At 43.7% G+C, this 22614-nt stretch overlaps 1 protein-coding gene across 6 annotated transcripts in view; it reads left to right on the forward strand.

Moving 5' to 3' along the window:
* The window catches only part of TMEM40 (transmembrane protein 40), a 270106-nt gene that overhangs the window by 31839 nt on the left and 215653 nt on the right, over positions 1 to 22614 (forward strand). For 5 of the 6 annotated variants that reach the window (XM_085624612.1, XM_085624616.1, XM_085624620.1 and 2 more), the window contains one exon: positions 486 to 609. The gene's annotated coding sequence lies outside the window, so the exon portion shown is untranslated. Of the gene's footprint in view, positions 1 to 484; positions 610 to 22614 lie in introns of those variants that run through there. The other variant, XM_085624607.1, reaches the window with a different exon arrangement.

The raw sequence follows: 22614 nt of genomic DNA on the forward strand, positions 1-22614 counted from the left end.
TAGATAAATAGATGACTTAATAAGAAAAATATCACAACACAAACAGAAACATATTTAGCTATCGGAGGAAATAAAGAGAACAAATAACTCCCCAAAGAAAAACATGGAAAATAGGTGTGAAATATTATCTGAGGAAAATGTTAGCAAATCAAGAAAAAAATGATAAAGCATTCACAATGGGGCCTGGACAGGTACTGTATTCTGACCTGTGAGTGAACAGACCTGTTGGCATGCTGTTGGTTAGTCCTGATGAAAGGCTGGTTATAATGATTGGGCTATTAAACTCCAACCTCAAACTCTACCCAAGAGTAGCCTGGGAGGTATTTTTCAAGGCAAGTTTGCAGGTGGTTCTCCATCCTTAAAGGGAGGCATTTATTAAAGTTCAAAAAAATTCCACAATTTCGTTAGGCAGCAGTACCCTGAAGGAATTCATAAACTCCTAAATACTGGTTTCTCAGATTCCTTTTCACTGTCTTTCATTGCAGCGAGTCCTCACCTCAGCTTCTAGGTCCACAAAAATGCAGAGCACCAGCTGGTCCACTGGAATTCTTCGAAGCAAGCAAACCCTTCCTCTGTCTCAGGATCTTCTGAAGCCTCAAGCCTCACAAGGTAAAGTTGACGAGGGGGTTGTATGTGATTGCACAGAAACACTATTTCATGGAATACCATTACTAAGAAACCATTCCACTAAACTGCTTATTGGAAATTTTAACATTTCATAGAAGCAAATTCATAGGATGTCTTTTTTTTCAAAATTGCCTTTTGCGTTTTTATCTTTTAAGATGTAAATACAATGGTTGCAGATTTTACTTTCGAAAACAGGTTTGTCTGATGTATTTATTTTAGTGCTTTACTTCAGGGGACATTATTTCTGATGGATATATTTTACATTGTCAAACAATTGCTTCAGATGGTTTTAATTCACTGACCCCTCTCCACTCATAATCACCATCCATCCCGGACCCCTTACAACCCCTCAACACCATCAACCCCTGCCCCCTAAAAAACCATTGCCATACCTAAACTAAAGCCATCCCTGAAACCTAAGCGCTCTTTCTACCCCCTAAACTCCACCCATCCCAAAAACCTTAAAAAAAACCTCAACTAAACCCGTCCCTGATCCCTAAGCTACACCTATCCCTGCACACAAAAAAGCCTTTTCTGTCCCTACGTGCCACCTGTTTCTGAACCACAAAATCTCTCACTACCCAAAACTCCACTTATTCCTGAATTTAAAAAAACTGTGTCTAAACCTAAACCCCACCCATCCCTGACCTCTAAAAACTCCTCACATACCCAAACCCCACCCATCCCTGAACCCTAAAAAAACCGCATCACCTATTCGCGACACCCAAAAACCCCTTACCACCCTTACACTCTATCCATCCCTGAACACTAAAAATCCCTTTCTACAGCTAAACTCCATACATTCCTGAATCCTTAAAACCCCTCACCACCGTAAACCCCACCCAATTGTGAACCCTAAAACCCCTTCACCACCAATAAACCTATACCATCACTGAACATATAAACCCCTCACCACCCCTAAACTCTACCCATCCATGAACCCTTAAACCCCTCAAAACCCCGACACTCACCTATCACTGAACCCTAAACACCCCTTATACCTATGAACTCCACTCATCCGTGAACTCTAAAAATGCCTCACCATCCCTAAACTGCACCCATTCCTTAAAACTAAAAAAACTCTCACCACCTCAAACTCCATCCTTCCCTGAACCCTAAAAAAACCCTTTCTATGACTGAACTCCACCCATCCCTGACTCCTAAAAACCCCTGATCACCTCTAAACATTTCCCATCCCTGAACCCAAAAGCCCCCCACTAGTCCCTAAACTCCACCCGTTTAATGTAATTTTGGGGTTTTCCTTAAAATGATCTTACCTTTGAAATGTTTCATCTAATTTTCAATTTCTTTGTATTTCCTTAAAACAATTTTCTTTAAAACTGTTTTGCCATGATTTGGTTTCCTTCAGAGTGGTTTCTCAGTTTCCATTTTTCCATGACAATGGCATGCAGGCCTCATTGAAAAGCCCTTGCCCCTTTTTTTGCCCCCTAGATGAGCAGGGGAGTGATTTCGCCAATCCTGGAGAAAACTGCTGGAAGCAGAAGTTCAGAAGGAGTGATATATAACTCTCTTCAATCCTCTCTATCAGGCAGGCACAAATCCATAAGCGCAGCAAGCGGTGAGGTCGTCTCCACTCTTCAGTTCCACAAAGAATATCCACTTGGAGTGTGTCAAGCAATGGGTACACTAGTCAGCCATTGGTGATGACGTCTAGCCTACCCTAATAAAATTCCCAGGTTTCCCAGTTTTTGTTTTTAGAGGAGGTAAGTACATGTTCTGTGGCATCAAAAGTATACCACAAATATCAGAAATTAAACATTATTTTCCTTTTTTTTTTTTTTAAATCTTTTTATTGAAATCAGGACAAAAGGTCACATCGACAAAACATTTGAGATTACATAACAGATTATACATTAACGTATCAAATAAATCATGCAGGGGTATAAAAATTAAAGTTAGAAATCAGAAATATAATACTTGTTCAGGAGCAGGTACAGATCACAATAAAAATACAAGTTAATCCAAATTAGAGAGGGAGAGAAAAAAAAAAAGGAAAGGGGGGGTAAAAGAGGAATCGCTTCCCTTTCTTTCTTCAGCTTCACTCCTTCCCTCAACTCCCACCTCTCTCAACAGTCACTTCCTCATTCTTACCCCCTATCCTTCTTCCAGCTCCTTCATATAAATGAGGACCCCCAGATTCTATCTATCTTCTGTAAAGATTTAACACCTCTAATCTTAGCGAGAGAGGATTCCATAATGTAAATGTCTTTAACAAGAATCCACCACTCCATCACGTGGGGTGGATTTCTTGAGATCCAAGTTCGGGCTATAATCAATCTGGCGCATCCTATTAGAATATTAATAAGGTCTGCTTGTAGGCCTGCTTGTGGATTATTTGAGGTCTGAATACCAAGCAGTACATTAGTTGTACTAAGTGTAATTGGTCGAAGCAAAATCTGAGCCATTCCCTGCCTAATTTTAAGCCAGAATTCCGTAAGTCCAGGGCACGTGAACAACATATGTTCTAGACTTGCAGCTATAAGATCGCATTTAGGACAACTTGTCCGCTCATTACTAGAACTATTGCTGGACCACTTTGAGATTCTTTCTGGGCTATAGTATAGCTGGCAGATAGTTTTATATTGCTGTAATCTCAAGCTAGAAGAATGAATAGAGCGGTTTAAACTTCAGAGAGCAGAAGAGATCTGACCAGAAGTAATATTTAAGCCTAGTCGAGAGCTCCATTTCTCCGCGATTTTCCCACAGTCATCTAGTTTAAAAGAGGTTAGAACCCTGTATCCGAGACTAATAAGTGATCCAACCTTACTGGAATAGAAACACTTCCAAAAATCAGAATCAAAGATATTTAATAGCTTCATTTTGCGTATAAAATAATCATAAATTTGAATATATTTGAAACGTGAAGTTTCAGGTAATTGATAGAGTATTTTTAGTGTCTCAAAAGCCAGAAAGCCGTCGTTCCCGTATAGATCGCCAAGTGTTTCTATTCCAGCGGTTTTCCACACTTTAAAAGTCCCATCATGGAATATTCCTGGAAGACCAGGATTTGCCCATAAAGATAGTTGAGGATGAAAAAAAGTCGTATTGCACTTAGTCAAGATAAATTGCCAGCTTTTAACACTGTCTCTAATGGTCTTAAATTTTACTCGCTTAAAGTAGTTTGGGTCATTCACTTTTGCTAAAAACATGTTAGAATCCTCACCCAACGAAAATTGGTAGCAATAATACGAATGTTTATTCCGGATGAACAAACTACGGAGACGACTGAGAAAAGCTGAAAAAAAGTATAATCTGAGATCAGGGGAAGTTGAGTCCACCTTGGTTAAGCGGTAATTTAAGCAGAGTAATTGATCTACGGGCCTTCTTGTATCCCCCATATATAGCTGCTAAAGATCCCATCTAGTCGTTTAAAGTACGTATTGTTAACGAAAAGTGGTATGGATCTTAATAAATATAAGAATTTGGGTAATATACTCATTTTAATTAAGTTAATCTGACCAGTAATACTGAGGGGGACCTTATGCCACTTTTTTAAAGTTGTAACTGTTTCTTTAAGGAGAGCCTCGTAATTAAGAGTGGTTATTTCGTTAATATTAGAAGAGATTTTAATACCAAGATAAGTAGCTGTTCTGCAAGTACCTATGACCGGAACCGGCGACTTATAATTAATAATAACTTGTGTTTTATGTGAATTAAGTTTATAACCGGAAACGGACCCAAATTTATTAGCCTCCTCGATAATACCCAATATAGCTTCCGACACATTAGTTGAATAAATCGCTATATCGTCGGCATAAGCCGTCATTTTTAACGAATTCTGGCCATGTTCAAAAGGAATGATATTGGGATGAGCTTGTCGGGCAGCTAGAAAAGGTTCCAGAGAAAGCGCGAATAGCAAGGGCGATAATGGACACCCTTGCCGTGTGCCTCGGGAGATTGAAAAGCTGGTCGAAGTTATCCCAGCGTGGCTAAGCTTAGCCATTGAGTGATCATACAGAGCCTGTAGACATTTAAGATATTGACCATTGAAACCCATAGTAGTCAATGTTGACCAAAGATAGTCCCACCCCACTCGGTCAAACGCCTTTTCAGCGTCCAAAAGTATCATATCGAGTGGGGTGGGACCAATCCCGGCCACATCAAATGCAGTAATGGCCATATTAATATGGGCGGTAGTATCTCTCCCCATGACAAAGCCATGTTGTTGAGGGGTCACCAAATGAGGTATAAGTGGAGCTAATCGTGTAGCCAATACCTTGGCAAAGATTTTGGCATCTGTATTAATAAGCAAGATGGGTCTATATGACCCACATTGATCTCCTGGTTTACCTTTTTTTAAAAAAAAAAAAACAATCCTAGTTGTATTCCAAGATTCAGGTGCCTTCCCAGTATTTCCTATATTACCTATCACAGTAGATAATAATGGTGATAGTTCCTCTGAGCATAGTTTATACATTTCTAATGGGATGGTATCCTCCCCAGCAGCTTTACCTGTGGGAAGTGCAGCAACAGCCAGTCTGATCTCTAACTCAGTAATATTTTCAGAAAGCAGCGCAATTCCTTCAATCTGCGTTTCCTTAGTTAAGTTAGTATCTAAATATTCTTGGATCTTATTCATGGGCGGATATTCTTCTGGAGTATATAATGCCCTATAGAATGCCACAAATTGCTCGAGGATCTGCTCTGGTTGAGTAAATACCGTGTTATTTTGACCCTTAATTTCTTTTATAAGTGTTCTAGACTTATCGTCAGCAACTTTGTATGCAAGGATTTTGCCTATCTTGTCTCCGCTGTCATACTGGGAAAGATGGTATTTATGTAAACGTATCATGTTTTTCTCAATAAGCCTAGTTTTTTGATATTAAGCTTGGAGCTGGCTAATTTTTGGCATATATCCGCTACGTTTGATATACCCTGAATCAGTGCCTGTGACAGTTGTTTTTTCTAATAACCTTACAGCATTAACCAATGCATCCAAACCAAGTTTGTATAATGAATTTTGATTTAAAACAAACTGTTGTGTGAACCCCCATATGCTCGCTTTAACCGTGTCCCAGACTATGCTAGGTGAAGCTGAGTTTAGATTGATTATAATAAACTCCACTAAATGTGCTTTTAATTGTGAAATATAGTCCTTGTTAGATAACAAGTGTCGGGGGAAAGTGAATGACCTGGGTTTCTGGCAATTCTGTTGGATAGTAAACGATAATATAATTGGATTATGATCCGAGGCCAATCTCGGACATATCTCTATAGAGCTATTCGCGAGAATATTGTCTGACACCCAGGCCATATCAATTCTTGAACATAATTGATGTGGTGCTGAGTAGTATGTGAAGCCAGCAATAGTAGGGTATAATGTTCACCATGCATCTTTTATATTATGGATGCGTCCAAGCTCGATGATAGCAGCTCGAGATCGACGCATCCTCTGATATGACCGATGTCTAGTGGTGTCAATATCATGATCCATAATGAGGTTAAAATCCCCCATTATGATAAGTTCTCCGCTACTATCAAGTAGTTCTATATTTAGCCTATCTATAATAGAAGGGTCATCAGTATTTGAACCATAAAACACGTAGAAAGTGTAGGTTTTACCATGCCATAATAGTTGAGCAATGGCCCATCGCCTGGCTTTATCAACCTTAGTTTTAGTTTTAGTTATTGCCAGATTTAACATTTTCTGTCTTAAAATAACAACACCTCTAGTTGGAATACTACATTCTGAGCAAACCATCACATCGTATCCTAATTGACCAAGAAGCTTACGGTCCTTGTAGGTAATATGCGTCTCAGAAAGTATTGCTAACTGAGGCTTGTACATGTTTAGCTCTTCAGTAACGCGTCGTCTTTTGTTCCCGCTGTTGAGACCTGCAACATTCCATGCCATACATCTAATTCTATGCATCATCTTTACATATTTCGACCCCCGCCCATTTTTTTTGTTGAAGTTCCATGTATCGTTTCATTAAAAAAATTATAATAACCAGATATCTTCCCTCTCATCCTGATCATTTTGACATTTTTACCCCCCCGAACCAACCCCTACAGACCCTCCCAAGGGGGCTCATACCGAGCCCCCCCCCCAATCCCTAAGAGGAGGAAAACCTCTTATACCCTGCTGCCGCTGACTGGGCAGCTCTAAAGAGTAGCAACAAAGGAGATCAACCTGCCAAACTACACATATTTATTCATTTGTATACATTAAAGATTCAATAAAGTCCAAATGATGTAATGCTCCGATCATCATTTTTCCCGTTTTCCACCCCTTTCTTCCCCAACCATTTAACCTACACCATCACCTTCACCTTAGCATTCAGATTAAACTACCTACCACCCTCATTTTCCCTTCCGCCACGATTGTAATACTGGAAATATAAGCTAACCAACAACAAAAGCAGCAAGATAAACATCAGTAGTCATTAACACTCAAAGCTTTTCCCTTTTCCTATTCCTTTTTTTCCCCCTGTTTCCCCCACCCCTTCTAAGATGTTAATTTAGAGAGCACCTGTTCTGCTTCCTTCTCATCTGTAAATATATATGTGCGCCCCCCATTGATCACCTTTAGGCGGGCCGGTTCTTGCAAGAAAGCCTGACCTCCCAAGGCCTTGAATGGATCAATAAGCTGACGCAACCTCCAACGTCTATCCATGGTGCTCTTGCTTAAATCAGATCGAACAAAAAAAGATATGGAATCAATCACAACCGGGGAAATCGGCCTAGCTTTGAGTGAGACCGCCTGTCTAAGCAAAAAATTACCAAAATAAATCAGAAATGGACGGGGAAATTTACTCCCCCTATTCGCTGCATAAGTGGAAATCTGTGAACTCTCTGAAGCTGGGAGTCCCAATCCCAATCAGATAGATCGGGAAAAGCTTTCTGAAATAATAATGCAATACATGCCCTTGGGTCAGCCCCTTCAGATCCTTCGGGTATACCGAAAAGTCTGAGGTTAAGTCGTCTTTGCCTATTCTCCATATCTTCCAGCTTGTCCTGCAGCCGCCCGATTTGTCTCTGATGTCTGTTAACCGCACTCTGGTTGCAGGCAGACATTTCCTCAACAGTCGAGACCCTTTGCTGTAGAGATTCCAAATCCTGAGCGACTCCACCAACTTTATTATTTAAGACCTGCATGACATTCTGGATCTTGATATTATCTTCCCTTAATTGAAGGAGATGCTGCTGCGTTTCCTTGTGTTGATCAGACAAGGTCTGTAAAATGATATTAAGAGGAAGATGTTGTTTTTCAGAACTATCAAGATCAGTAGCAAGGGGGGTGATTGAAGAAACAAGTACGGGGACATTCACCACGTTGAGAGCTGAAGTCTGTTTAGGGGTTTGATTATTAGCTAAGGATGCTTGCTCCTCAATGGATATCGCAGTCGCAGAGTCAAGTCCACTTAGTGAGTTGGAAGCTATTGGCGAAGGATTGGTAATAGCATGGGTAGGAGAGAGAGAGAGTAGAGAGGGTATTGATATATCCCCTTGTGTTTGAAGTTGAGTTGGAGACACTTCTTTTGTCTGATCTCCCAATAACGAACTGATACCGGAGAGGCGTAGAGCCATTTTCTTCACTCTCCCGTTGGCCTGTATCCATTTACGAAGTGGACTATTATCCGCCTTAGGCCTCCCATGTGATTCTGAAGTGGTTGTACCGGTTTAAGTGCAGCCGGGGTTCTACCCTTCTTTAGTTTGTTTTTAGCCTTAGATTTCCCTTTTTTACGTGTGTTTTTTTTAGCGGAGCCCGCCGGCGAGTTCGCTAAAGTCTCAAACTCCTCATTGGATTCCTCCTCTTCTTTATTACAGTTTAGACCGGTGTCTTCAAGATTTGAGTCAATCTCAACCACCTCATTATCAGGTGTTACACTGACTTGTGTTAGAGGAGCCTGTAGTCCTTGGTTAAGGCCATCTAGCTCCGCGGAAACAGAAACAACAGCCTCCACAGAGTCGTTATTGTTAGGTATATCGGCTATGATAATGCTAGGAGTTTCTGGATGGAGAGTACCAGCTGATCCATTTTTTATATATTTGAGATTAGGTTCGTAAGATCTCCCTCTGTCAATTAAAGACTCCCCCTGGTTGTTCGAAGAAACCGCAGTTACCCCTGCCCCCACAACACTCCCACACAAGCTGAAAGTTGAGGAGCATGTATCAGTCCGAGCAGTCCAAGCTGGCAAAACCTCGACAGAAACATGTTCGGCAGAGCAAAGTCCCGGTGTTTGAGACCCCCCTGAATCAGCGTTTTTCTTTACAAGACCATTATTATGAATAAGGGACCCCCCTTTGCTATCACACCGAGGATCGCTTGGGGCAACCAAAAGGGGAGGACAGATCAGCAGCTTACCCGTATTGGATGTAAGTCTCTCTGACGGAGGTAATTTCTGGCCGCTTCTACCGTTGATTTCGATCTTGTTTGTTAAAGAGGCAGAGCTCGCCTGAGAAGCAACCATTGAAGCTGCCGCTTGCATCGCTTGAGCCTGAGCGTTCTGTCCGGTGCGGGCCCACCGTGCAATTGTTTTAGGGGGCATGGTGGAAGGGCTCAAGTGTTTATCCGTGTCTGCAGATTTAGAGTTGGGGGCTAGATACACCGGGGACGCAAAAATTACGAGTCTCAGGTTATCGAGCAAGCGAGGCTCCGGCCGCCTGAACGCCGTCGGCAAAGCAAGGCGCACCGCCCACAGCAGCCGCCGAAGAGTTCTGTAGAATTGGTACATCAATCTACGATTACAGTAAAGAGACCATCCATCGTGTCGCCTTTGAATGATGTCAGCTAAGTAATCAGAGCATTAAACATTCTTTGTAAGACCATTTTTCCATATCGGTTTAGCTCATAACTTGAATCCGATAGCAGGGATCTCCAACTGCTGCAGCTCCGTGGCGAGTCAGCCCGCCATCTTGCTCCTCCTCCCACATGCATACATTTTTTTCCAAGCCAAACAGAACTTTATCCTGCCTTCCAACTCTGGTTGTTCAGCTTCTGTCCTGTGAGCTTAAAGTATATTTCTTTCCCTCGGGCAAAATTATGCACTGGCCTTGTGTATGGCTTTAAGAAGCCCTCTTCACCTACCTTCTGACAGAAAATGGTGCTTATGGTTCTATTGAGTCATAGATGCCCCTTTTGGCAGGCTCCAGAGTACTCTTATCTACTATCCTGGCTCTTTTGTGGAAAGTCCCATGAAGTGGCACCTGGAGGCTAGGCCTTCCCAAGGTGTCAACTGAGTCTGATTTTAGATTGAAATCTGTATGGCACTGAAATGCTTTGTAGTTGAGTTCAGACAGAAGACACTGCAAATCTCATAACTATTGTAAAGGTAACTGAGTTTGAACTTCACCACTGGACTTTTCTATCCAGGTTCCCTATTCATTGCACGTATGGTTTTGATATAATTTTCCATTCAATGAGTTATGTCATGCAGCAAAGCCTGCAAGCAAAATCTGGACTCTAAACTCAAGTGTTATCTAACAGGCTTCAGGAAACTGCACAGGTCAAAAGATGTTCTGAGCAAGCAAGTGGGAACATGGAAAAAAAAGATGGATTTCCTTCAAATCACCATAGACACTGCACACTCAGTTATTTAGAAGTCCCTTAAAGACAGTTTGTAATAACAGACACTACAGCAATGCACAGATGCTGTTGACAATCATCCTGGACATTGGGTGTGCCGCCACCATCTCCACCTTTTATTTCTCCTCAGATTTGTGTGGGCAAGGAATCCTGGGAAACAACTGGGACACAGGAAGGCATTTGTGGGATTTAGGAACTTGTACAGCATCAGGGATTGAACAGTTAGGATACACGGCTCAGGGACAGTACAAAGTTTCTATTTTACGCTCATGTCTAAACAACAAGCTGCCTCTTACACCTCTCCATCACCTGCATCCCACAGCTGCAAAGGGAGCGAGAAGTCAGATATCACCCTGCGCTTAGAAAGTTAGAAGGGCACTATAACATTCCAGATCTCCCTTTAAGAATGTACGCTACACAATGCTATGGCATTGCAAATTTGCTGTCTAAAGGCCTCTCAGCCATGTAGACACGGTGGTTGTCTGCAGTCCCTTTTGTCCCATATTGCTGCTCTCAAGTGTGCATGCGGGAGCCCCAGGTAGTGTCTGGGATACACCAAGCGTAAGGGGGGCTGCAAGCGACCAGCTTTGCATGCAGAAATTAAATAGCCACTATTTATGAATTATAAGTGAATTTTGCATCTGGTGAACAACTACATTATTCAGGTATACAGTGGGAATATTGCACACAATCTGTATGGTTTAGGGCACACATCAAGCATCATTTAGAAGGCACTTTACAAAGAAAAGAAGTAGAACTCTGGTTATTGTATTTTAAATTTGAATTAACCTTAAGGATCTAATTAGCTGTCTGGGAAGACGCATTGTCACCACAAAACACCCGACAACACAAAACCCTCACGACATTGATATAGACTCACATAAACATTGCAGAAAGGGGGTTTGGATCAGCCCCCTTCAGTTATTGGCTGGTTTGGGGAGCTCCTAGTAAGCACTAGCTGGATGGGTGTTCATCACAATTTGGTTCAGCCCACGGCACTTTGTGGCTGTTCACATACTTTTCCTAGATCTTTTGCACTGGTTGAGGAAACTATAAAATTAGCCTCGCTCAGGAACAGTTGCCTCGATATGGATGGAGGGTTGTGGCTCCTCAGCTGCTCCCCCGACCTCGTGACATGGTCTCCCTAGCTTCCCCTCTGATTCTGCACTGCACCACTGTAATAATAAAAACTGGATAATAACAAACGCCGCGACCACATGCTGTGTGCAGCACCTGCAGTCCCTGTAGGATCCCTTTCCACCAAGCAGGTTTCATCGCCTGACCTGAGCATGCCTTTCAATGGGAGTCCGAGAGCTCCACCTGTCGGAAAACAGGCAGTACTACAACCTGCAGCATCCTTTCTCAGCGAAGAATGCTAGCAACTATCCATCGAAGAAAAGTACTTCTTGAAGTACACTATATGGGAATATGGTTATGTACAACTAAATGCCATTGAACACATTAAAGCCCCAATACTTCATATATAGCACTTTAGTTCATTAGATACTTAGGGGTTGTTTCACAAAGGGCCTCCGCACTCGAAGCGGGGCGGGCGCAGTCGTGGTGGAGTCTCCGCCCTCGGTGCGGAATCTCGCCATGCTTTGGTGGAGATTCCGCCCTGAGGACGGAGACTCACCCACCTCTGTGGGTTGTCCGTCTGCGAGGTGTCCGCCACGAGTCCGGAGGCCCTTTGTGAATCATGTCCAGGTGATTTGATAATCTGGCTGAAAATATCAATCAATCGGCTTGTAGAGCGCAACTGCTCACCCCGAAGGGCGCTGAAGGGAAGGAGGGGGGGGGGGGGTCAGCGGCACTCCGGGGAGTCATTGAGTTCCATCGAAGAGCCAGGTCTTGAGGTCCTTTAGGAACTTAGGGAGTGATGCGGTCTGTCGCAGGTAGAGAGGGAGGGAGTTCCAGGCCTTGGCCGTGAGGAGGGAGAAGGAGCGTCCTTCTGCTCTGGTTTTCTTGATTCGAGGTACCGTAGCCAGTAATTGTTAATACCAACTGTTTGTCAAGCCCATGCACCTCAGTGAAACATCCCTGGCTGTAACGCTACTGATAAAAGCTAACAGTCCTTGATCCAACCAGCCTTCAGATGCATCTCTCATGTTGGTTGCAGTGAGTTCAAAGGGGAACAGAGAGATGCACAAACATGTTCTGTGAGTTCTAGTGTTCCAGTTACAAGTGGAACTGTATTACCTCTTCGTGACCTTCCATCTTCTGCTCATCAGAACGAGGCATTAATGCCTCCTGAGAGACAAACCTTTGATGCTCTAAACTCCCCAGGTAACACAAGCTTGCCTCGCATCACAGGACTATGAACGGGTCCTTTTCCATGTCTACATCCAGTTTCGTTTTATCTCCCTTAGGATGGACTTCAGATAAGATTGCAAAGAATGCAATTCTTTCTGTGGCCTGTGCTGTATTCTTGGACTGTATAGGAGAGGCCTTCTAAGGCCAAGAGAAAGTGGTGGTGCCCAGGATTGGGAAGGCGGGCCGTCGGGCATTGGGCGATGGACTGGTGCCTCAGGGTCATCTGTGGGCTGTTTTTTTAGGACCTCTGTAAACTAGCCCACAGAAAAGTATAATCTTCCCCGGTCCCCACCATACCACTGTGAAGTGTTGCCATTATCATGGGGACTCCTCTGCCCTGCTCTCAAACTAAGGCTGGGGGGCAGGTGTTGTTCTGGCCCTTAGGGGATTCTCTCCTCGGCCCGTGCCTCATGTTGCCGGCCCGGCTCAGAAGCATGGTTATTCCTTTGCTGTGCCATCACTTTCAGGCCATGGTGGATATGGGAGGGTGGGAGGGAGTATATAGGGGCCCCAAAGGGGGTGCCATTCTCACCTAAGCCCTCCTGGAGTAGCAGCATCAGCTGTGTACATTTATTGACTCCCCCCCCCTTCCCCTGCAAGGTTATAAACTAAGGCTATAATGGGATGGTGATGGGGTTAATAAGAGAAGTTAGGGGCCATGTAGTACTGTGTAGTGTTTTTGAGGCCTTGATGGAGGAGTGCATTTGCATAGGCCTCGCTGTGAGGTCACCGTTCCCAGAGGGTGAAAGGGATGTAGTGTTATGGTCTCAGACCTGCAGACACTGGAACCGGGGAAGCGCGTTTCAATTCTGGCGTCAGCTAAATTTCCTGTGATTCTGGACAAATCACTTAATCTACCTAAAATAAAAACGAATTTGATTTTGTGCAATGTAGCTGATGCTCATGGTAATTGCTTCAATGCCTTGAGACCGAGTTTACGCTATATAAAGCTACAAAAAACATACTAACCATTTGGGAGTGCCCTGGCTTCATTGTGTTCCCAATTCGACCCTAGTGGTGCCTGTGGCTGTTCTTCTCATCTGAGAGTGAAGCAGACTCCCAGTGCAGTCTGGGAGAGTTTGCGTCAGAAGAAAGAGCGCATCTGAGGCTATGGTTGGAGGCATCCTCGAGGGATGCGCATAAATGAGCCATCCCTAAAGCGTGCTTTATGTGGGTGTTGTGCATGTTCTTATAACAAATATCTCACCAGAAAAATGTTATAAAAAAGGACAATGAAGTGATGGGTTATGCTATGTTTTATAAAACATAAAGAAGATGATGGGGAGTTCAGGCTGATGATGGTATTTTCCTCTTCTATTGCTGTAAAAAGAGAGTGATGTGATCTATTTCTATTGGCTGTTTTCTTTCTGTCTCATCAGTGGTTATTTTCTAGCCGGATCTTGGCCATATTTACTCTGAGCAACAGGTCCTAGGTTTGAGGTTATGGAAGGTAAAAAAGCTTTGAAAATGAGACCTCTGTCTCCTTCCCTTTCTTTGGCTGATGATGGAGAGAGGCGCACTAGGGGTACTTTAAAGTGTTCTTCAGTGGACTCTGACACTAGTCCTGCCAGTTTGTGCAACACTTTTTCTGCTCACATCTCTAAGTCCTTGAAATCCTGGCTATTCTCATGCCGGTTCATCTGCCCACTGTAGATGCTAGTGGGATTTGCCTTTTTGGTTTAGCCCTTAGGTACCCTCAGAATTAATGTGTTTTATACATTCAAATTTCATTTCAGTTAATTTCTTCTAAAATCATGCCAGCAAAAGGCATTCAGGAGAAGACTCACGAGGTTGCTGCTGCTGCGGATGCCTTGACTGAGAGAGCAAGAAGGGGGATACATTGCAGTCCTTCTAAGAACCATGAGGAAGATGACTTTCCATCCATCGCTTCAGAACCAGACCCAGTTCTTCCAGTTGGATAAGTGCATACGGAGGAAAGTGGTCAGCCTGGTCCTTGATCATATCAGAAAGAATATTGGATAGCTGGTAGTGCCAAATTTAGATGGATCTCAGGGACTTTTCCCCAGTGCTACATACCTTCAAACTTCCATATGTATGAGAAAAGTAAGAGTTTCATTTTTAGAGAATGGAAGGATGTGCAAGGCTGGTGACATTCTTCTGCATACAGTCAAAAGTGACCATTCTGGCAACTCTAATTGGGTGTTCAGTGGTCAGTCTCGAAGAATGCATATCTTCTGACCCTCACTATTAGAGGATTGAGAGTGCAATGAAAACCTTCTTTGCTGGAGTTAATTTGGCATTTTGAGCATGCTCCAGTGCTGAATATACAGTAAATCCCTGGTAAAGGAGATTAGGGCAAATTACAAACAATTCAAGCAGCGCAGCAACCCAAGTTGCTGTGCTCCATTGCATTAAAGGGAGCGAGCAGAAAACCATGAATATCTGCTGAAATATGGGGCTATTTTTATCTCTCCCTGTGCTTGCACACTTTTGGCTGCCGTACATCAACACACACACCCATGCACCAATGAGCAAGGGTGTGTGTGTTGTTAAACATAGGTTTTGAACTGTAATAAAATATTATGCTTTGGCATAGTTTGTACTTTTATAACTTAGTTTGTTTACAGTATAGCACACAGGCAAAGGTTGAAAGGTTTTGAGAAAACGTTACACCTGCCTCAAGGAGGCATAGATATTTAGTGCAAGGCCCTGTTTATCAATGCTAGTACACTCAATTGATCCATAGATAATGGATCATGAGAAACTAGCCTAAGTCAACAGACAGTGGGTTCACCAAATTGGTGAGCCTCAACAATTTAGAAAAGAAAAATGCTTTTCTAGAGTCCCCTCACTCACCCAGGGTTACCCCTAGGTGACATGCTTCATCATTGGGGCCATCCCAAACATCTACTGCGTAAACATTGACTGTATTATGCATCTATTGAAGTTTGCTAAATGGTGAAGGAGTGTAACAGATTGAAGACATAACTTGGAAAATCAACGTATTGAGCAGGCAATGCTTTTCAGGCTGTATGCACTTTCAAATGAAACCTTTTGCCTCTGCTCTATCTAAGAATTTTCTCTACATGTCTCGTTTGTGGGTCAATGTGCACGCTCAGCATTGAAAGTCTGAAGAACTGCTCAATGTATTCACAGCAGTATTGTTGTGTACTTCCTGTGGGTACTTCTGGTGCCCTGGTCGTGTCCAATTGAAGCTAAGGTTAGATGTCCTTCACATATTATTTGAAGAGTTTTGAGACTCTTTCATGGAAGGGGGTTGAATCAAATGTTACAAGATAACCACATCACTGCGGCTGTATTTTCAAAGTGGGCTTTACACATGCATAGACATACATGTGAACATCTGTATCTATTTCCGTACTCAAGGACTGCTTGCTTACTTACTATGGGGCATATTACCAAGATAGGCGATAAAATTATCGCCGCTTTAGCGGCAAAACGGCGATAATGGGCTTGATAATATGCTCTATGGAATTCCAGTTGAAGCCCATGTTAGATGTCCTTCACATCTAACATGGGCTTCAATTGGAATTCCATAGAGCATATTATCAAGCCCATTATCGCCGTTTTAGTGGCAGTTTTCTGCCGCTAAAGCGGCGATAATTTTATCGCCTGTCTTGATAATATGCCCCTTAGTCTCATATTATTGACACAAGACAACAGTCAAACATTAGAGCAGCCCAGTAATACCACCATGAACACCACACCATATTAGCAGCAAGCCTGGGCGGAGCTTACGGGGTTATACTCTGCGGAATTTCACTGTGCTACTGGAAAACTCCGTGAAATTCCGCTGAGTTTCGTGGCCTGGAGGAGTTACTTGCACTATTCATTGCTCCCCCAGTCCCCCTGCCACCCGCACCTCCCACGTAGTAAGGCCTGACCTTACCTGTCCTCCTGAGCGTCCTCCTTTGTTGGTGGGTATGGCGGCGACGGCCGTCCACGGCAGTGCAGCTCGGCCGCCAGTCTTCTAGCCGCCACTGCCTTCCTTCCTGGTTCTCGAGTGCTGCTGCTAGCTGCACTCCGCTTCTGCTCCTCCGGCTCTGAGAATTCAATTAACAGCAAGAGCTGCAGTGCGCATGGCATATTGCGTGAAGGCATGCCAGACCCTATCATGGGATTTCATCGGGTCAGGCGTGCCTTCACTTGTGCTTGTCAGCACGGACCTTTAGTGCTCGTCTAAAATGTTGCAGCGATTGGACTAATACCTGCAGTGGCATGATGTTGGTAATCACTTATATATATATTGTTCATTCTTAAGATATCAAGACTTATTGAATTTGTCAGTGCTTTTTAGGTCGAGCCTAAAACAACGCATGCGCTGTTGCTCGAATTTTTGTAAGGGGATTTTCAAAGTGCTGCAGCCACTGGCCTAAAGCCTGCGTGCATGTGCGTGTGAACGCGCGCAGCCGCCATATGTCTCCGTCACGGGTACTGTACTTCATGAAGGCGCTTTTGCTATAATCGGGCACCGGCGATTTACTTTTAGTGTTAAAAATAAAGCGCCGGTGCCGCGATTACAGCAAAAGTAAAGAAATAGATGCTTGTTTCTATTTCTTTACCTTTGGTATAATCGCGGCACCGGCGGCTTTACTTTTAATGTTAAAAATAAAGCGCCGGTGCCGCAATTATAGCAAAAGTAAAGAAACAGATGCTTATTTCTATTTCTTTACCTTTGGTATAATTGTGGCACCGGCGCTTTACTTTTAATGTTTAAAATAAAGCGCCGGTGCCGCGATTATAGGAAAAGTAAAGAAATAGAAACAAGCATCTATTTCTTTACAAAGAACAAGCATTGGCATAGCCAATAGGTCTCGCTTTTGGGACCTTATAAGTATTTATTTATGCAGCACAATTTCTTTGGTGCAACAACAACTGTTGCATGGCTAAACACTTACAAGGTCCCAAAGGCGAGACCTATTGGCTATGCCAATGCTTGTTATAGTTAGATGTGAAGATTCCAAATTAATCTTCACCGTTGGCAAACATTCATACACCTTCAGCAGGTCCTCTGTAAAAAAGGTAGCAACATACAATTAGCAAACATGTTGATTAGGGAACATGATATAAATTAGTCATTTGCTTGACTACTACTGTCGTAATTTAGAGAACCATGTCATTTGTTTTCAGTAATATAAGTTTCCTATTTGTCATGAGGGTTTCATGTGCATCAGGGTGTTTCATGTGGTTGTCAGTAGATTGTGGCACCCTTTTTCATGACACACACACGTTCCCATCTTATTTACAGCACTCATAACATTTGATTCATAAGGGTTTTGAGGTTATGAACGTATGAATATGCAAATAGAAACCGTCACTGTGAATCAATGTTTTAATAAACATGTTGAATTAAATGGCATGCATTTTGTGAGGGGACGGAAGTGTAAAACACATTCTAGACTGCAGTGTCAGCTTCTGAAAGTGGTGCGATTTAAATATCTGTCCCGAGACAGAGCGAATGAACGGAGAGAGCAAGCCCAACTTGCCCTGGTAAGTTATGAAAGGACCATCCCCCTAGTGAAAATGTTGAAAAACAGAAAAAAGATGCATCTTAAACAACAGTATTCATATAAATTTGCTAAAAATTAAGAAATCCTGAATGAGCTATTCAGGTTCTTGGGTGGTGTCACTGGCACGTCTTACTCTGCCCCCGTAGTGTGGCTGCTGCTCTTTGGGAACATTTTAAAAATGGTCACAAAGTTCTTGTTTTGTTTAGCACAACTATACTAGAAATTGGCATGTGTGTCACAGCACTTTAAAAATCCAGTTATACAATGTCACATGGCCCATGATTTTATAAAATGTACATGGCATGTTTCTTCATTTCACTTTTTCCATTCTGCCGCTTTTCTGTGAATTATTAGTAACATGCGTATTATGAAGTGCCCTCTGGCACCAAACAAATAAAATCAGCAACAGACCTCCTGAATTCAGCATTAATTATCCCTCAATGAACAGCTTTTAATATATTTCACAAGCACCAGCTGGAAAGCACCAGATTTCCAGTGTCTGGTAATGCACACATTTTACAGTGATATGCAGAATTTTCATCTTACTTCGACCACATGGAAGATTGCTGTGTGCATGTCAACATGTGTTTTTGTTTTGAAATACCAGATTTTACTTTTTAGTGAATATGTTTTATCCCCAAACTGATTATTGTTGTTTTCACTATGCAGGCATGCATACTACCGTCACGCATGATGAAATGTTGTCTTTCATTTCCATCACTCCAGCAAGCCCATCATATAGCAGAAATGATGACGACTATTACACCAGAGATCACAAGAATTATGATACGAATATCCACAAAAAGTTAAGGATGGACACTATTGTGCCAGGAAAACCACTATTCACAGGATAATTACATTTCAAGTATAGGCACAGTTATGCCAACAATAGCCAGACTGTTGCTAGTAATAATGCACAATGCATGAAAACTTAGCAATCATGTGCTGCTAGCCGTCCTGCGGTTTACCGACTACTGACTATATAAAAGGATATGACCCTGAAAGCACAATGCAACTAAAGAGCTATTCATGTGTGAACTGTATCTGTATCCTACACCACCCTCCAAAAGCAAGCCTTCGGTGTTAGACCTCACTGCCCCCTGGCGGCCAATACCTAAATAAAAGGGCTAGGCTATGTGAACTCACTTTTACTGGGTCAATGGGGTTCCAGGGATGCAAGCAATAGTTGTTACAAGCTCGCCCTGTTGCCCCTTCGTCCCCTAGGCCCTGTGGAACTTGCCTCCTGCTCCCATGTAGAAGAATCTTAACACGGCGCTGGCCAACTACCATCCTATCTTTAATATTATAATATAAGTGGATGCATTGTAAAGAAGCATAAGCAGATACCTTGCGTGGCACAGCGAGGGCCTGCGCGTCTTACTGACCAGCAATTGAGAAGGAGGGGAAATAGTCTACCATGAGAGACACCCCTAAGAGGCTTTGGTAGCCTTTTATGGTGGTCATCCAGCAGCCCTACGTTTTGTTTACATCTCTTAGAAAAGAACTGAAGATGCATCTCTTTAGAAAAACAACATCATGATGCAGCAGCTGTCCTCTTCTGCCCCCGAAACCCGGCTACACCTCCCATCACTTGTTGACTGCACCTTTGCCGTTGCTCCTGTATGGTGCTCTCCTGCCTTACGCTAGGTTTGCATTATACAAATACTACATACATACATGAAGGAGGCTACATTGCAAATGACAAGGTATTGTCAAGGGTTCACGTATAGTTCCAGACTCAGCCCTTACACAGCACCCTCTGGATTCAGCACTGTGACCCATCCCCCTTACAATGAACCTCATACCTGATCTTCCAGCACCCCAAGGAACCAGTCAGGTCACACCCACGTGAAGCAATGCACGTTCACCCCGACCAACCTCAACTTGCAGCATTCAACGTCATTCCATTTCTGGCCAAAACACATCACTTTGAGATGCACCTCAGAACCACTACTGACCTGCAGCCCACCCAGCTCTCTCTCTTTCACACACACAAACACACTCTCGTGCACACACATACTCTCGTGATTGATACACAGAGCTGTGCTGGCCTCCCTGATTTGCAACGCCCTACAACAATCAGTCAGGGAACTCACATTCACTGAGCCCTGACCTGCAATGCTTTAGATCTCGGTGTAAGGCAGGCTGCTCAGCTGGCACACTCTCAAGCACTCCTTTCTTGCAGCAGTTCACTCTCTCTCTCTCTCTCTCGCTCTCTCCCCCCTCCTTACACACACACGCACACAAAATCTCTACCAATACACTCATCCGTGATCTCCAGCAGTCCAATATTTAACACCTGATAAAAAGAGGGCTGCATGAGAGCTCTGTAGTAATGACCTGCAGGGAGCAACTAGAAGTGTTCCAGTGTTGATGCTAATGTAGTTAGTCTTTGCACACAGAAACTTGTTCCTCCTGTTAGTAATGACTCAATATCTTACAATGGGCTTTGCCGAGACTCTCCTCACATGCAGCCTTCTTGGAGATACGCCCAGGTACCAGCACCATACCTGGGGAAGCTATTCCTTTAGCTATTCGTGACTGACACATTCATAACTTTGCCAGTGCACTCAGATCTGAACTGCTGGGTGGGGCTCAGGTTTTTGAGATATACACAGACACTCATGTGTACATACTCATGTGAATACCCACCCACAAGCAAATGTATATATTTTTGTGAAAGCACATGTTCTTTCGTTGGGATATCATGGCTTTCTGGTGCTTAATGGTGCTTATTTTATTAGGAGGATGAAAGGCTGAGTTGACACACCAGGATTTGAACCAGTAACCATAAAGTCAAACAGAGACTTCCGCACACACATCCTGTGCACGCACAGTTGCTATGTGCACACTCCCTCATGTAAGCATGCATTCAATGTGCAAACACAGACATGCAGAAGCTCACTTGAACACACACACATGCTCGATCACTGACATGTACTCACACTCATGTGACCCTCGCTCACCTGTGGACACACTTGCGTGCACCACACTCATATGTTTGCGCATACTTACAAGCACACACATGTTCAAGTACACACACTATCACTTTGTTATGCTTACTTTACTGGTTAGGCTTCACCTGTGGAATAGAGCAGCAGCTTCCCTCCCTATCTCCATGCATCACCCAAAAGGCCCACATAGCTTGAAAGCAGCTGGGGGCTTGGGGGTACAGAGACCAATTGAACGCTGGATTAGTGGGCTGCAGGAATGAGGGAACCGTATGTCTTTGCCTAGGACTCCTTAGTTCTGACCCAGGCAAGAGCCTTCCTTTCTGACCCCTATCTCCATGTGCCTCATGCAGGCCCAGACGTCTGAATCATGGATAAAAGGTGTTGTGGTGAAGAGGTATACCTGGCCTTATCATGCAAAGAATTCTTGTGTGTCACCCTGCCCAATGCTTTCTGTATTGACACTGGGTCACTGTGACAGGGATGAGCCAGTGCACAATAATGATTTCAAATGACAAATGCATCCTGGGCCTTGCCATAAAATTCTTCTTTACAGTCAAGGGACAAGTCAGTTTATGAGCCGACCTAACCAGCCAGATGGGGCATGTTACTCGACTGACTGTAAATATTGGGAGGGGTGATCCACCCCACACACTCTACCTCAAGATACACCCCTGGTGACATTACACCCCTGGTGACATTACACCCCTGGTGACATTGTCAACTTAATATAGTACTGGCAGCACTAAAGCCAGCCGTGAGCCATCATACCGCCTGTCCAGAACACCCGTAGAGGACTGTCTTACCACCAGCCTTGCATCCCACTTCGGGCTTGTCGGCGGGCAGCATGGCTTCTGACAGGTACCCGCCTGCCCCAGGGTCAGCCAAGTACCAGCACACTGGCGTGGTCACCAGAGCATTTATGCATGGCTCTGATGCGGTCCCAGCTTCGTGCACTGTTGGGTCTTGGAGAGCCCCGAGCTGATGCTGTGCTGCCGTCCCTGCTACGTCACCCTGGGCCGACAGTGTGCCTGACTTTGACTCCCTTCCAGAGAACTTAGCAAGGGCCAAGGGGGCAAGTGTAGCTTTCTCATCTGAGATATCCATGCCAACATTTTAGAAGCGGAACGTGGGAGATTCAAGAAAGAGAATTGGAAGGATGTACTCCCCCATTGATTTATATTGAAGCAGAGGCAATTTCAGGCAGGAGACAGACAAAATAAAGCCATTTGTTGCTCTGCTGTCACCTTCGATCACACCACTGGTCAGTCAACAACAGCTTCTGCTGTGGTCGAGTGTGGTGCTCAGCGGCAACATGCATAGGCGCATGCTGACACTAGTTCAAGGAGGCCAGGTCAGAGGGGGCGGAGCTATAAAACTGCAGTCAAATCGGGGTTTTGCAATGGCATAACTTAGGCAGTTGGCAACAGTGACCAATGTGACACCCCTTTGGAGACCACAACCATGTTATTTGTCTCTCCTGGAGTTTTTAGTGGACTGTCTAATTCTGATACCAAATTTCCAGAGTTGTTGGAGAACTCTTGTGGGCTATGTCATGATCTAATCTTAAGGGTCAAACTCACATTGGTATCTTGAAACATTTTCGGATATTTATACCCTTGGCAGACCTTTCAGATTTCCAATGATATCAAGGCATTCTGAGCAAAAGGCACAATTTAGA

This window comes from Triturus cristatus, chromosome 9 (assembly GCF_964204655.1).
Source record: "Triturus cristatus chromosome 9, aTriCri1.1, whole genome shotgun sequence".
Lineage (NCBI taxonomy): Eukaryota > Metazoa > Chordata > Amphibia > Caudata > Salamandridae > Triturus > Triturus cristatus.